The sequence below is a fragment of the Ambystoma mexicanum genome, chromosome 6q, assembly GCF_040938575.1.
Source record: "Ambystoma mexicanum isolate Mex_15411 chromosome 6q, UKY_AmexF1_1, whole genome shotgun sequence".
Taxonomy (NCBI): Eukaryota; Metazoa; Chordata; class Amphibia; order Caudata; family Ambystomatidae; genus Ambystoma; species Ambystoma mexicanum.
The window spans coordinates 1,674,704,794-1,674,718,859 of record NC_090937.1 but is presented as its reverse complement, the minus strand read 5'-3'; the positions used below and the strand labels follow the sequence as shown (position 1 = coordinate 1,674,718,859).

Below are 14,066 nucleotides of genomic sequence, written 5' to 3'. Positions count from 1 at the left end.
CACTTGGAAACAATGCCGCTGACCGATCAGCAAAGGCTGCAGCTTAGTTTGCCCGTCCCAGATATCCCAAACATTGAAATGATGTCCCAACAGGCACAACTGCCGTTTCCGTATACTGCAGTCCCCTTGTTACAAATTGTTGAACTGCAGGGAAAAGCGCCACAGGAGGAAAAGGAGCTTTGGGCGAACAGAGGGGGTGTGCGCTCTCGCCCACAGATTTGTTGTAGAGGCAGGACCTGACAGGGAAGGTAGTGATGCCCGTATTCTTACAGCTTTGGAGCAACTGCATTTCCCGACACATACTCCTCGTGACAAATTGCAGTGAAACTTCAGGAGGATTGGTTTGTGCCCAACCTCTCTGAGCAGGTGAGTAGGTTTATTGGTAATTGCACACTCTGTAAGGAATTCAATCCAGGAATGACTATGAGGGTGGTAAGAGGGTTTATACCACGACCTTCAGGTCCTTTTAAGGAATTAAATGTTGATTTCATGGATATGGTAAAAAGGTGCGTCACCTATCATTGTTTCATTGCGGTTGTGTGTCCATTGTCCCGATGGCTTGAGGCTGGACCCTGCGTGCACCCTGATGCCAAGTCGGTGGCCAGATTCTTGGTAAGGGAGGTTATTTCCACGGTGGGGAGTTTCTGAAGTGTAAAGGTCTGATAATGGGACTCACTTCTTTAAATTAACTGAAATTACTTTACTTTTGGGGATACAGCACAGGTTGTGCTTGGTGTACCACCCTCAGGCCACTGGTATTGTGGAGCATCTGAATGGCTTGTTCAAAACTTAATTGTCAAAAATGTGTTCTAATTTGAATAAGTCGTGGCTTTACTACCTTCCCCTGGCACTGTTTTGTTTGTGAATATGCCTGGAAAGGATCACCACCTTAGCCCCCGTGAGGTGGTGACGGGTCATAGAATGTTTGCACCTCTCTCACCTGCATGCATAGGTACTGATGCACTTAAGTCTGCAGAAATTCTGGGAAATTCATTTGGGGACTATCTTAAGACTTTAACCAAGAGTGTCAGAATTGTGTCCTCACAGGTAACTGCATCTCATCAGCAAAACAAGATTGAAGGCGGCGCGGCCCAAACAATCACCAGCATCCACTGTTACTCCCCGGGGAGAGGTTCTGCGTTGCACTTTTGTCTGTCGCTGGAACGACCGTCAATTCCACTGACCCTATAAGGTCATCTTCTCCACCCCTACGGCTACAAGAGTGGAAGGAATAAAATCTTGGGTGCACCTCCACAATGTTCGGAGGGACACCTTTACGCCACCACTGATGCCTGAGGAACAGGAGTCAACTAATAATTAAGTTAAGTGGACAGTAAGGAATCACGGTTGGTTCCAGCTGACAGGGGGGAGGAGAGTGTACGAAAACCTGAGAATTGTTTTAATAAATTAGGGCTCATTACAATACCGGTGGTAGATGTGCCGGTATAACAGGCACGGCTGCCACCGGTATCGTTTTTTTTCCTGGCGCCTGTGAATGGGCAATTACTGGGTTATTACGGCACCGCCGGACCCGGTAATCCCCCATTGGGGATCGCCGGAAAAAAAACTCCCCATTCCCATTGAGCCATATGCCTCAATGGGAATAGGGAGGTCGGATGCACTGGCACCATTCAGAATGGTGCCGGTGTATCCAACATGCTCTGCTCGCGGGTGCCAGAACGCCCGCCAGGTCAGACCTGGCGGGCAGGAAGGCACCCACGAGCAGAACTCGTAGTTTGCCATTCCGGTAACAACGGTACCAGCGCACTTACCGGTACCGCTGGTAACGGACCGGAAAACTTATAATGAGGCCCATTGTCTTTTTTATAAATTGTCCTAAAATGTAGACTTGTTTTAGTAGGAATTGGTTGTAAAAGGACAATGGGGCCTCATTACGAGGTATGCGGTAGAGGGATAACGGGGCCGGTAGGGATGCCGGCCCCGTTATCCCTCTACCGCCCCATTATGAGGTCTCCTCGCGGGACCCGTTAAGGACACCTGCTTTTACCAGGCATCCTTAGCGGGTCCCGCAAGCAGACCAGGATGCAAACAACGGGCCTGTCATTAACGGGACCGTTGTTTGCATCCTCCCTATTCCCATTGAGCCCTATAGGGGCTCGAATGGAAATGGGAATGTACCGGGTCCGGGTTCCCGGGGGAATTACCTGACCCTCCAAGGTTGGAATGGCCCGGTACTTCCCCATTCCGGGACCCCAGACCCGGTACCCGGTTGCGGCTACCTCCATACTGTTAAGCAATTTATAGAATTCTTTTCTTTTTTCTTTTTAGGTCATATGTGTTAGACAGAAAATGTGTATGGGAAGGAAACATTGGGACATTTGGGTGCAATGGAAGCACTATCGGAAACGCAACAAAGTTTTGATATTGATTTTGGATCTGACGATTCTGATGGGACTTTAGAAATTGTAAATGATGCATACAGTTTTGCAGCTGATAATATATGGTACCAGCACATGAAGAGAGTGGGAAGGGGGAGAGTAAATGTGTCATGTTACATTTGCTCCCTCATGCCCCATGCCTCTGATGCTCCTAGATTATTTATTCCTGATGAGGTAGATGCACATTGTCGGGTGCACCTAGCCCTATGCTGGGCTCCAGGGCAGTTTCAGGGACGATCTGTAGCATCTTCTGTCCTTCAGATTGCTGAAGAATGTTCAAACCCAACTGGAGAAGAGCCCAAAGATCTTCCGTGTATGCAAAGAGTGCAGCTTAACCTTGAGGGACTCTCTGAAGAAAGGGGTGGCACAAACTAATTTGGCATGTGGAAAAGTTTGGAGAAAATAAGTGAATTTCGGATAATGGAACTTTGGCTCGAACAATTACTGAACTGCAGACTTTGAAGGGGGCCATGGAGAGGGAGGCGGGAATTACTGATGATACTTTTTTTAACTCTCTTTTCTCTTGGATGCCATCATGCCATCATGGATGGACATAATCCTAAAAGTACTTTCTCCTGTTTTGATTTTTTCTCTAGCACTTTTTTGCTCTTGTCAGTTATGTCTCAGATGCTGCTCGACTCAGATGTCTAGGAGTACTGTCATGTTTCTTGTAAACCCATCTAAAGCTAGGTATAGGACCAATTATCTTCACATGGGCAATAAAACTGATTTTTGGAATGATTGAATGGGGGTTTCGTCCTTCCCCAGGTTGGAGTGAATGCGTAGAACGATGGGTAGACTGTGGAACTAATGATGAGTCAAATTGGCGTTGTCTAGTGGAGGATTATGGGAAAAACGGTTATAAAGATTTGTTCCATAGAAAAAGTGAGAGTGATGACTTGGAAATCGGTTTGTTAGTTAATGGATTAACTAAAGGGGGGAATGTTGGGAAATTGGAAAAATTAGAACTTCGAGCGCCATTCCACTGACTGGGGGGCGGACACATCATCATCAAATTTCTGTCACTTTTGTAAATTGCTACAAATATTACAATATTTATGGTAAATTGGAAAAGTGTTACATTTAGGTTACCTTGTGTTATTTTATGTAGCGGCGATACATTTGTAGATTTGCATGCACGCAGAAACATAACAATGAAACATTGTCACACGGAGGGCCCCTTCGCACTGAGGTGAAGCAGGCGATCAATATGTTCACGTGGAGTTTAACTGTATGAATGGCGGTCATGAAAGGAGATCATAATAGGTATAAAATGCACAAATAATGGTACACATGTATGGGAAGTGTTTTTCGAATGTAGTGAAAGATATGAAATATATGAGGTCGGATTGCTCTGTGCCGTGGCAAAGGTTTGCAAAGGCCTGTCAGCAGTCAGGGAACATGTTTCATAGGCTGGTCAACAGGGTGGTTACTGTCATCATACAGATGGCTCACGTGCTGGAGGGCACGGGAAGATATGATCTCTGGTGAACTGGAGAGCTCATTGTTGTAAGAGATAGGAACCTTGTGAATTCTTGGGGTTGTATGAAGCAAGCGGCTCTCCTGGGGGTCTTGTAGAGACCAGTAGTAATACATTTTAAGAGAACGATTGTGCTGTCAGAGAGTGGGCGGAACTCATGTGAATAGGAAATGGTCAGCCAGGGAGAAGTCATAAAACTCAGACACCGGACTGGTCTGGGCAGTTCGGTTAGCAAACACAAATAGGTCAAAGGGAATCTACGTGTCTTTCTTTCATCTTCATGTGCTTAGGTATTTCTGGGGTAGGTCTGTGTGTGTCATCAATAGTAATTCTGTTATTTTGTGACTAAGGGGCAAGGCTTCCACGAAATATGGAGAGGCTTTTGGGAAGGGGTGTGTTGAAAATGCATACCTTCTAATTATAGGTTTTAGGGGATTGTGTTATAATGTCTTTGTCCAATGAACTGTGTGAGTTTTAGATTTCTCTGTACAGGGCAACCAATCATGTTTGGGGGGGTAACTTTCTAACGCTATCTGGGGGAGTGTGTTAACTGTTGTAAACTGTTTATAATATGTGTTTTTTGTGTGGTTCAGGGAGACCAGGCTTAGTTTGACTCTTAGATGTCATCTAAGCCCCCTCCCAGCCGTTGTACAATAAACTTGCTTTATGGATAAAAGGCGCACTTACTAATTTTAGAGGTGGGCCTAATTTGGGTAAAGGGGCGGAGCTAAAGGCCCACACCCACACAGTCTGAATTCTGTTTGTCGTGTAACATGTGGTGTAAGCTGTATGATAAGACTGCTCTAACATTGCTCCACGGTGGAGCTATTTTTACATCAGTACCAGCCATAGAGTGCATTATGTGCCATTGAACAAGAGTAGATCCGATAACCAGGTGCTTTTCTAATGACCTTGGATAACCTTGTCGGGGAATGGCCAACATTTCTACCGGGTCATATGGCTGGAGCACTGTCAGCTCTGTAGAGCGCCATCTCGATATGTGTTCTGTGTTCAGCCTGCATTTAGCCCAGCATATTTGTGCGGCCATGTAATAGGTTTGCCAGGAGGGAGCGCTAGGCCCCCATCCAGTTTAAGTGCTTGGAGAACTGACTTGTTAAGGTGCACTTTCTTGCCGCGCCAAATGAATTTCAACATCAGTGTGTCTAACTCCTTGAACATAGCAGCTGTCGGGGTCGAAGTATGTTGATTTCGGCATTTAGGTAATTTTTATAGCATTCATTCTACCGCAGAGTGAGAGCGGCTGGGGCTCACCTGGCCATATCCGACTTGATGCGGGCCAGAACCGGGGGATAGTCCAGGGTAACTAGGTTGTTTAGTGTTGTACTAATCAGGATTCCCAGATATTTAATATGTTGCATTTGGAGACAAAATGGCGTCACCCACGGGATATCCGACTGCAGGGGCATAACCTCTGATTTGTCCCAGTTCACCATGTACCCGGCTATTAAGCCAAATTCCTGCAGTACCGTCTGTATGCGGGAGAGGTAGCTAGAGCAGAGACTAATAAATAATACGATATTGGCCCTCATTACGAGTATGGTGGTAGCCATGGTGGTAGCTATGGAGCAATTAGCTCCATGGCTGCCTCCCATACCGTGACCGTGTCTGGTTTGGTGCAATGGGGACTTACCGGTCTAGTCCGACCGTGGTGGGACCGGTAAGTCCTCATTGCACCAACCATTCCCCATTCCCATTTGAGCCACCATAGGGCTCAATGGAAATAGGGAAGGCGCTATTTCATTAATTAATTAATTAGCGGCCTGGTCCCCTAACGGGACCCATAAGGGACGTGTGGTCCAACCACACGTCCCTAGTGATTCCCGTTAGGGGACCTCGGAATCGGGCAGTAGGGGATTACCGGCACCGGTCTCCTTACCGGTGCCCAGTATCCACTACCGCCTGACTCGTAATGAGGCCCATTGTCTGCATATAGTGAGACTCAGTGCTCTTCATTGCCTCTGGTAATTCCAGCCCACTGGAGATCTTCTCTCTGTTTTACATCTAGCGGTTCAACTGCCAGTGCATATAATAAGGGGGCGAAAGTGGGCATTCCGGTTGTGTGCCTGTATGTAGGGAAAAAGACTTGGATGTTCGACCATTAGTGTCAACAGCCACCCGGGGATTGACATAGTGGCATGCTTCAGAGGCATTCTCCCTTTCCCCAACTTCCCCCAGAAACTCAATGTCTCCAGAGCTCTGGTCCTCTCAAGGCTGGACTACTACAACAACCTCTTCCTCAGTCTGTCAAATTTCTCCCTTCGCCCCTTCAACTAATCCAGAATAGGATTGCAAGATTTATCCTTGGCCTCAAGCACAAGGACTGCATCACTCTAGCCCTACAATCTCTCCATTGGCTCCCGGTTGCTGTGAGGATATATTTCAAGAACCTCTGCATCATCCACAAGGCTTTCTGGGGCCTGGGATCCTATTACATCCAACTCTCTCTCCCTAAATACCTCCCTCCTAAATACATCCAACTCTCTGCGGATCAGACGCTTCTCTAAGCAGAGAGTGGGGGTAGATCTCTCTCCTCTGCAGGAGCCTCCCTCTGGAATGGCCTTGCTGCCCCTCTCAGACTTGAGACGGATCTCCTTAAGTTCTGGAAGCTTCTCAAGGCCCTCCTTTGCTTGTCCTCCTTCCCTCCCCCCGTCCCCTGCTAATGATCCCTGTTAGGGAGAATTCTCATGTTATGGCTAATTTCCCTCACCTAGTGAGTCCCCAGCAGCTTTGCTGGATTTCTGGAGTTCATTTTTTTCACTTGGTAAGAGTGTGAGCTTTTCCCCCACTCTTACCTGTGTTTTGCCATGTGTCTTTTACCTGTTTTGTGATTGTGTACCCCACTTCAGTAGTCCCCTTCTTTTGTGTGTTGCACAGCACCTTCAGTGCAGTGTAACAGGGTTGTCTTTTAGACTTCCCACAGACTCCATTTCTGAGGCTGACTGCAGTCCCCCAGAAAAGGGTAAAGTTGCCATTAACTTTACTTAGTCATTTAACCACAGATCCACTGGAAAGGGTTACTCTGTATCCCTTTTTATCTGTACCTCCTAGAGCTTTGTTTTGCTCTTTGCACATTTAGACATGGCTGGTGGCAGTGGAATCTACCCTAAATTTTCTACCACGATTATATTATATAAACGTGGTATTGTTTTAGGCTATTATATTAGCCTCGAACTTAAACCCACTTGACCAAATACTTTATCTTTTGGCTCCGGTCTGGTTTATTCGCCATTTCTTTTTGTTAAAGTCCTTCTTGTGTTTTACTTCGCCCGGCAAACCAGGTTTGCATCTTTTGTTCACTGCCTTTTGGCGGGCTTCTGCCAAGAAGCCCTCCTCCAGGCGCCTGGGTGTCTAGGTGGGCTGAATATGAAGGAGGGGTGTAGTCACCCCCTGCGCAGGGTATCCTAGGAAACCCAAGTCGCAATTTGCCATGATTGGCTAAGGTGGTTGTCCGGGCTTTGACAACCCCCCTGCTGCGTGATTGACAGCCAGGCTGTGTCAATGGGGGATTTTCGCATAAATGGCAGGTCTCTTGGGCTAGAAGTCAGAGTCGCCACTGGAACTACAAGGAACTGAAGAGAAGCGGAGAAAAAGACGGCTGCTGCAACTACCCCGTCCCGGTGAAGCCCTGCTGCAGTCCTGAGCTATCTACCCCTCGCCGACCAGAGAAGATCCGGTCCGGAGTCTTCTTCCCTTGAGCCTGGTGGGGATAACCAGCTCATCTTCCACAGCCAGAGGATCCTCTTCTTGGTCGAAATCGCTGCACACTGCTGTAGTGGTCCGGATAGCCATCTAAAGAGCCTTTCCTGTTTTTAAGGAGCGCACCTTTTATTCACTGCTGCTGCTGCCGGCTTCATCCCTGTGTGGTGCAGACCCCTCCAGACGTCCTCCTTCACACCGAAGCTCTAGGAACCGTGGGTCTGCAGGAAACCAACAGGAACAACTGCAGTGGCACCAGCTTCTTCATTGAATAAGGTACTATGTTCTGCTTGAGGAATCAGGGTGAACCCATTTTCTTCGCCTCCAAGGCTTGCCCTTGTTTTCCCTCCTTCTTATAACTTTTGCTTCATCTGTTGACAATATCTAAGTTTTCCTAGCAACGGTGAATCTTGAACTGTCTGACTGTGTGATCCTCGACAATAGGAACCAGGTTCCACTTGACACTGGCTACGGCCTAACTGACTCTTGAATTCCGTCAAATAGTGTTCTCTAATTCTGTCTGCCTTGACAAAAGTATTGCCTATGATTTTTGCCCCCAACTCTTAACTCAGGTTCTAAGTGTGTTTTTGCCCCGGTAACATTTCTAGCCGCGGATACGCGTTTCTTTAGTAAGACCGAACTGTCATTACTGTCAAAAAGTGATCGCAAGTGTATCCCCGGTAACGTCTTTTGTTTCATAACACTGGTTTGTTAAAACATGGGGTACTTATGGTTTATAGTGACATTATCGTAAAAATATTACCGAAAAACAATAATGTCGAAAAAAATATGTCGAATGTAAATATGTCGAAATTACATACTTAAAATGGCCATGGTCATTTGCTTGAAAACATTTTTTAGAAAGAACATTTTCATAACGCAATGCCAAAATATCAATGGTACTTGTCCAAAAAAAGTTAACCCCCCCACAACCCCCCATGGAACCCTCTCACCTTCCGCAGAAATTAGGCATATATTAAACATTATGAATGACGAAAAGCACATAAAGTACGATTACTAAGGGTTAAACGAATGAGTGATAGCCAAGAGTAAAGAACCTTAAATGAACGCTGGCAAACAGATGACAGTTGCGACAAACTGACATTACCTGACAGAACCTGAGGTCAGAGCAAATGGAAAAAAGTACACTGCAGCTACTTGACGTAAATACAGGTAATATTACATAAAAATATAGAAATTATTATAGGCTATAAGAAGATTAATCTATACATAATATATAACAAAAATAGTGAAACGTTGTTTTCGTTATTTCAGATATAAGATGAGCGAGAAAGTGGAATATGTGATGTCTCAGAAAGGAGGAGATCAGCTGATTCATGAGGGATACGTATACAATAAAGAATCCAAAAAAAAACGAAAGAACATATTGGAAGTGCACAGAATATACAAAATCAAAGTGTACAAGGAGAGTGATAACGGAAAATACAATGGTACAAATAAAGGGGGAACACAAACATCTACCTGACAGAACCACTATAGTGGTTAAAAAAACAATGAATGAACTGAAAAGAAAAGCAATGGAAAACCCGACTGAGGCCAGCGGGTCTGTGATAGCATGAACGTGCAACAAAATTCCATTGCACGTATCGGCACAAATGCCAGCGGAAAAACATATACAGCGTACAATAAATAAAACAAAACAACAAAAAGAAAATCTACCGCCAGCACCCAGAAAATACGAAGAAATAAGCATACCGGAAATATACCGGAAATATTTAAAAAAACAGAAAAAGGAGAACATTTTCATTACACAACAATACAAGTAAAGGATGAAAAAGTTATAATGTTCACAACAAACCTTAATTTAAGGCATCTTGGTAAGTGTGACATTTGGCAAAGCGACGCCACATTCAAATCGTGCCCACAACCGTTCCAGCAATTTTATAGCGTACATGGTTCGATTAATAACCATCTGATTCCACTAATCTTTGTTTTGAAAAAAACTGAGGAAATGTACAAAATAGTGTTTGAGAAAATGAAAGAGGAAATGAGAAAAAACCTACCACTATCATAATGGACTACGAACTGGCACAAATCAAGGCATTCATCGGAATATATAAAGAAACCAGTATACAAGGATGTTTTTTCCATTTTACCCAAGCAATATGGGTGAAACTGCATAAACTAGGGCTCCACACCAAATACATCGAAGATAGCACTTTCCAACATAATGTAAAAAAATGGTTCGCTTTGGCCTTTGGAAAAGAAGACAAAGTAATTACATTTTACGAACATTTGATGGACACAGATTACTTCAAAAACAATGAGGAACAGACCACAGATCTAATGAATTACATGGAAAGCACATGGTTAGGACAATGAACGTGAAATGGAACAAGAAGGAGACCTAAATATCAGGTATCATGGTGGAACTGCTACAATACAGTGATTGAAGAAAGGGCAAAAACCAACAATATGTTAGAAGGGTGGCACAACAGGGTTTACAAAAACTTTAATACCAATAACCCAACATTGTGGCATTTCATGAAAGACTTAATATCAGAACAATCTGCACAGGAATTTAAATTATCCCAGAGCATTTCCCTTGAAAACACACAATTGAAAAAAAAAATATCGCGACTATGAACAAAGGATTCAAAATATAGTAAAACAGTTTGAAACAGAAGAAACATACAACTATTTAGAATCAATTGCTTATAATTTAAAATGTTAACGTACTCACAGTTTGGCAAATCCTCGATCCTCCATGGAAAATCGAACGTACCCAACGATGCCAATCAGTCCCAAACAAAAGTAAACATAATCCAATGGGCGGTCCAATTAAAAACCTATAGTGCGATCCAGCCAAAGAAAATCATAATCCATAATCCAATGCATGATCGAAAAATGAAATCCAGTCAAAAAAAAAAATCACAATCCATAATCCAATCCATGGTCGAAAAGTAAAATCCAGATGTTGAAAAGCCAAAAATCCAAGTAAAAAAACCATAGTCTGTTCCATGAATCCGACAATAAAAAAAAAGTCCATAGGAAAAAACAATCCGTCCATTCCAGGAATCCCACGATGGAAATACAAAAATGATCCAAAAATAAAAAATCCAGGAAACAGCAACAAGTACACCCAACCGGAAGGAAAGAGCGGAACTAATGGACTTAAAAAATGGCGCTTACGTAGACGTAGCGCATACGTACAGTTACGTAAAGAATTTAAGAACTTACAATATTATGTTAAAATATGTTTTGTTATACAATGGCACCATCTAGTGGTAATAATAAATAGCAGTTAAAACTCATTTACATCTCACTTATACTACTGTTATTTAATAAAATATTTCATTTAACACTGTTACAATTTAATAAAATATTTAATAAACAACTTACCTTGTATATACTACTGTTACTATTTTAAAAAAAAAAATAATATACCACTGTTACTATTTACCACTGTTACTATTTAATAAAATATGTAATATACCACTTACCTTGTATTTCGAATAATTTCGATTTATTATTTATTCGACATAAACATTTTCGACATTTTGACTTTCGAAATTATTACATTCGAAAATATAACTAGATACCGGTACTTACCTTGAGTTACAGTGTACCAAAGTGAATTGGTTGGTTATAGTGTATTTTACGTGTGGTTTTGAATTAATAGAAGTGTTGTGTTTATAACAGATGGTTTAAAAAATAAATGTACTTATATTTTTTACCTGAAACCTTGAGTCAGTGTTTGCTTGAGTCACAGTAATTAAGGTCCCTTTGTGTAATCTCTGCTACTGCTCATATACTCTTGAGATGGGCCTGACTGCTCCGCTACTGTTACCACTTTAGCATAGTAGTACAGGCTTGTACCAAAGGTAAAACTTGTATTGCCACCTGTAGTCTTAATTGTGTGTCCCTAAGGGCACTGCACAGGATTCTGTCTAACACTCCCCCTCTGCTCTTTTTTGGCTGGCTGCTTGGCTCCTTTCTGATGCTAAAGGGCACCAGGCTCTCCTAGACCAGTCTACCCCTGCACGTGGTCTCCCCTGACCCCCTTCCTAACCTACACTTGCCCTTCCTGCCCCCCCCCCCACACGTGTCTTGCTGGGCTTGTACCCCATCGAGACCTACCAGCCCCGTTCCCTGCACTAAGCACGTAGACTTTCTTTCCCTTGCACTCTGTGCATTTCCTTAGCACTCACCTACCCTATGGGCCTTTTTCTACCCTGACCGGCACTTACCGCCTTCCCTTCTCCCCCCGCTCTTCTTGTTACTGCACTTGCATGATCCGAATGACACAAGGCCTAGTACTGCTTTTGTTTTTCTTCATCTCTGCCTCCCACCTTGTTGTCTTGTTTTGCCTTGAAACACTTTTGCTGTATAGGTGCATTATAAATACCCAATAAATAGATATATAGAGCAATTTGATAAATTGCATAATCCAGCCGCTGAAGCCGAACTGACCCAGTACCGCTAACATGTAGTCCCTTGTCAAATGCCTTTTCGGCATCTAGGGGTTGAAGCACATCTTCGGGATCAGCAACGCCTGTAAGTGTAGTAAGCGTTGTACTTGTCTGTGGAGTGCCAGCCTATGATTAAGCCGGTTTAGTCTCTATGCACAAGGGGGGGGATCGAAATATATTAAGGAGATATGACGATGTGAGTGGCATTCCATCGGACCGCAACCTTTCTTATGGAACACCACAATGTTTGGCAGCATCATAGAGTCCAGGAGGTGAGTGGCTTCTATTGCTCCAAAATTGGGGCTATTGTATCCGCAAGCAGTTTGTAAAGTTCTAGCGGCAGACGGTCAGGGCCTGCGGCCTTACCCCAGCAGCCAGGCAGGCAATGGCTTTAGCCAACTCGTCTTCCGCTATAGTAGCACTTAGAGCCTCCAGGCCTGCAGGCAAGATTCTGGGGAGTCATATAGATCATAACAAGTCATGCACTAGCCTCGTATCTCTCTAATATTCGGCAAACCTACGGTTAATGTCTTGATCGCGTCCCCAAAGAGTGGAATGCTGCCTTTGTCTCGAAAAGAATGTATGATTTGGGTGATCTCTTTGCTCTTAAGAGTGGGTGCAAGCATGTGGGAGGGCCTATCCTCCTCTGCATAGACAGATTCAGTCCACCTGGTAAATGCTTTCTGTGCTTGTGCAGTGGCTATATGTGTGATGTCCGAGTGCAATTTAATCATCTATGCACAGGCCTCAGGGCAGCACGTGGCTTTATGTATCTGTTCAGCAACACGTAGGTCAGCCAATAGCCTCGCAGTTCGCCCATGATTTGCGTTTGGGAACCCAGCAAGATATGCACAGTCCATGCAGTGTATTTGTCTCGTTCTTTTATCTGCCAGAAATGTTGTGTGTCTTTTCCCAGGTGTTCTATAATGTCTGGATGTTTGAGGACCATGAGGTTAAGACGGCAGGTAGGGGTTCTAGGAGCTTCAGCTTGGAGCTCGAATGTTAAAACAAAGTGACTTGATCGCTCCAGGAATGGGTTCTTTCTTGAGTAGACGTTCTTAATAATAACTTATAGGAGTGGTATACTGTTATAAGGTATATTTGTTGGAGTAATAAAGCTAGGACTCGAGACACAGACCTGCTGTGGAGTCATGGTGTTTGATCCAGGCAGCTTTATTTACATATATACAAATGTACATCGTCCAGTTTCTCTTGAGGGTATTTACAGTAGACAGGAGACAAGAAATAACTGTAGAGCAGGCCAGTGACATAAGACAAGACTACATTATAACATCTCCCTTTCACACCCTGACACAACCATCACAACATCTCCCTTTCATACCAGACTCAACCACAACATCTCCCTTTCTCACGACACAAACCTTCCGACACAACAACATCCTTCCGTCCAGACCCGCCACATCCAGACACAGAGTCTGCCACACTCTGGCACAAACCACACCAATAAGGGAACAAATCAAACATACAGGTGGGGAACAGGAGGGGGGGGCGTGGGTTGACACACTACGGACCCGGATGCAACACAAGCAGTGAGAAGAGCCAATGTAGTCGTGTCTTATGTCACCGCCTGGAGTGCTTGATGATGTTAGAATGTTGATGCATGAATGCAGCTCAGGAGAATGTTGGGTGTATCTGTGAGTGAATGTTCTGTGAGTGTCAGTTGGGGGCCTGAGCTTGAGTGTGAAGGATGGCCAGTGGGTTTCTGCTCTACAAATGTTGTGTGTATTTTCCCAGGTGTTCTATAATGTCTGGATGTTTGAGGAGCACGAGGTTAAGACGGCAGGTAGGGGTTCTAGGAGCTTCAGCTTGGAGCTCGAATGTTAAAATAAAGCGACTTGATCGCTCCAGGAATGGGTTCTTTCTTGAGTAGACGTTCCTAATAATAACTAATAGGAGTGGTATGCTTTCTCTTCTTTCTATCCATTTAGGCCGAACACCAGCACAGTCTAGGGATAGCCAAGCACATGAGGGACCTTGTGTCCTCCTCTGGATGGATAAGATGTGTAAGTGATAAAG

General features: G+C 44.2%; 1 protein-coding gene across 2 annotated transcripts in view; it reads right to left on the bottom strand.

The window, feature by feature from the left end:
* The window catches only part of LOC138515683 (GLIPR1-like protein 1), a 581,663-nt gene that overhangs the window by 205,130 nt on the left and 362,467 nt on the right, over positions 1–14,066 (bottom strand). The window lies entirely within an intron of this gene.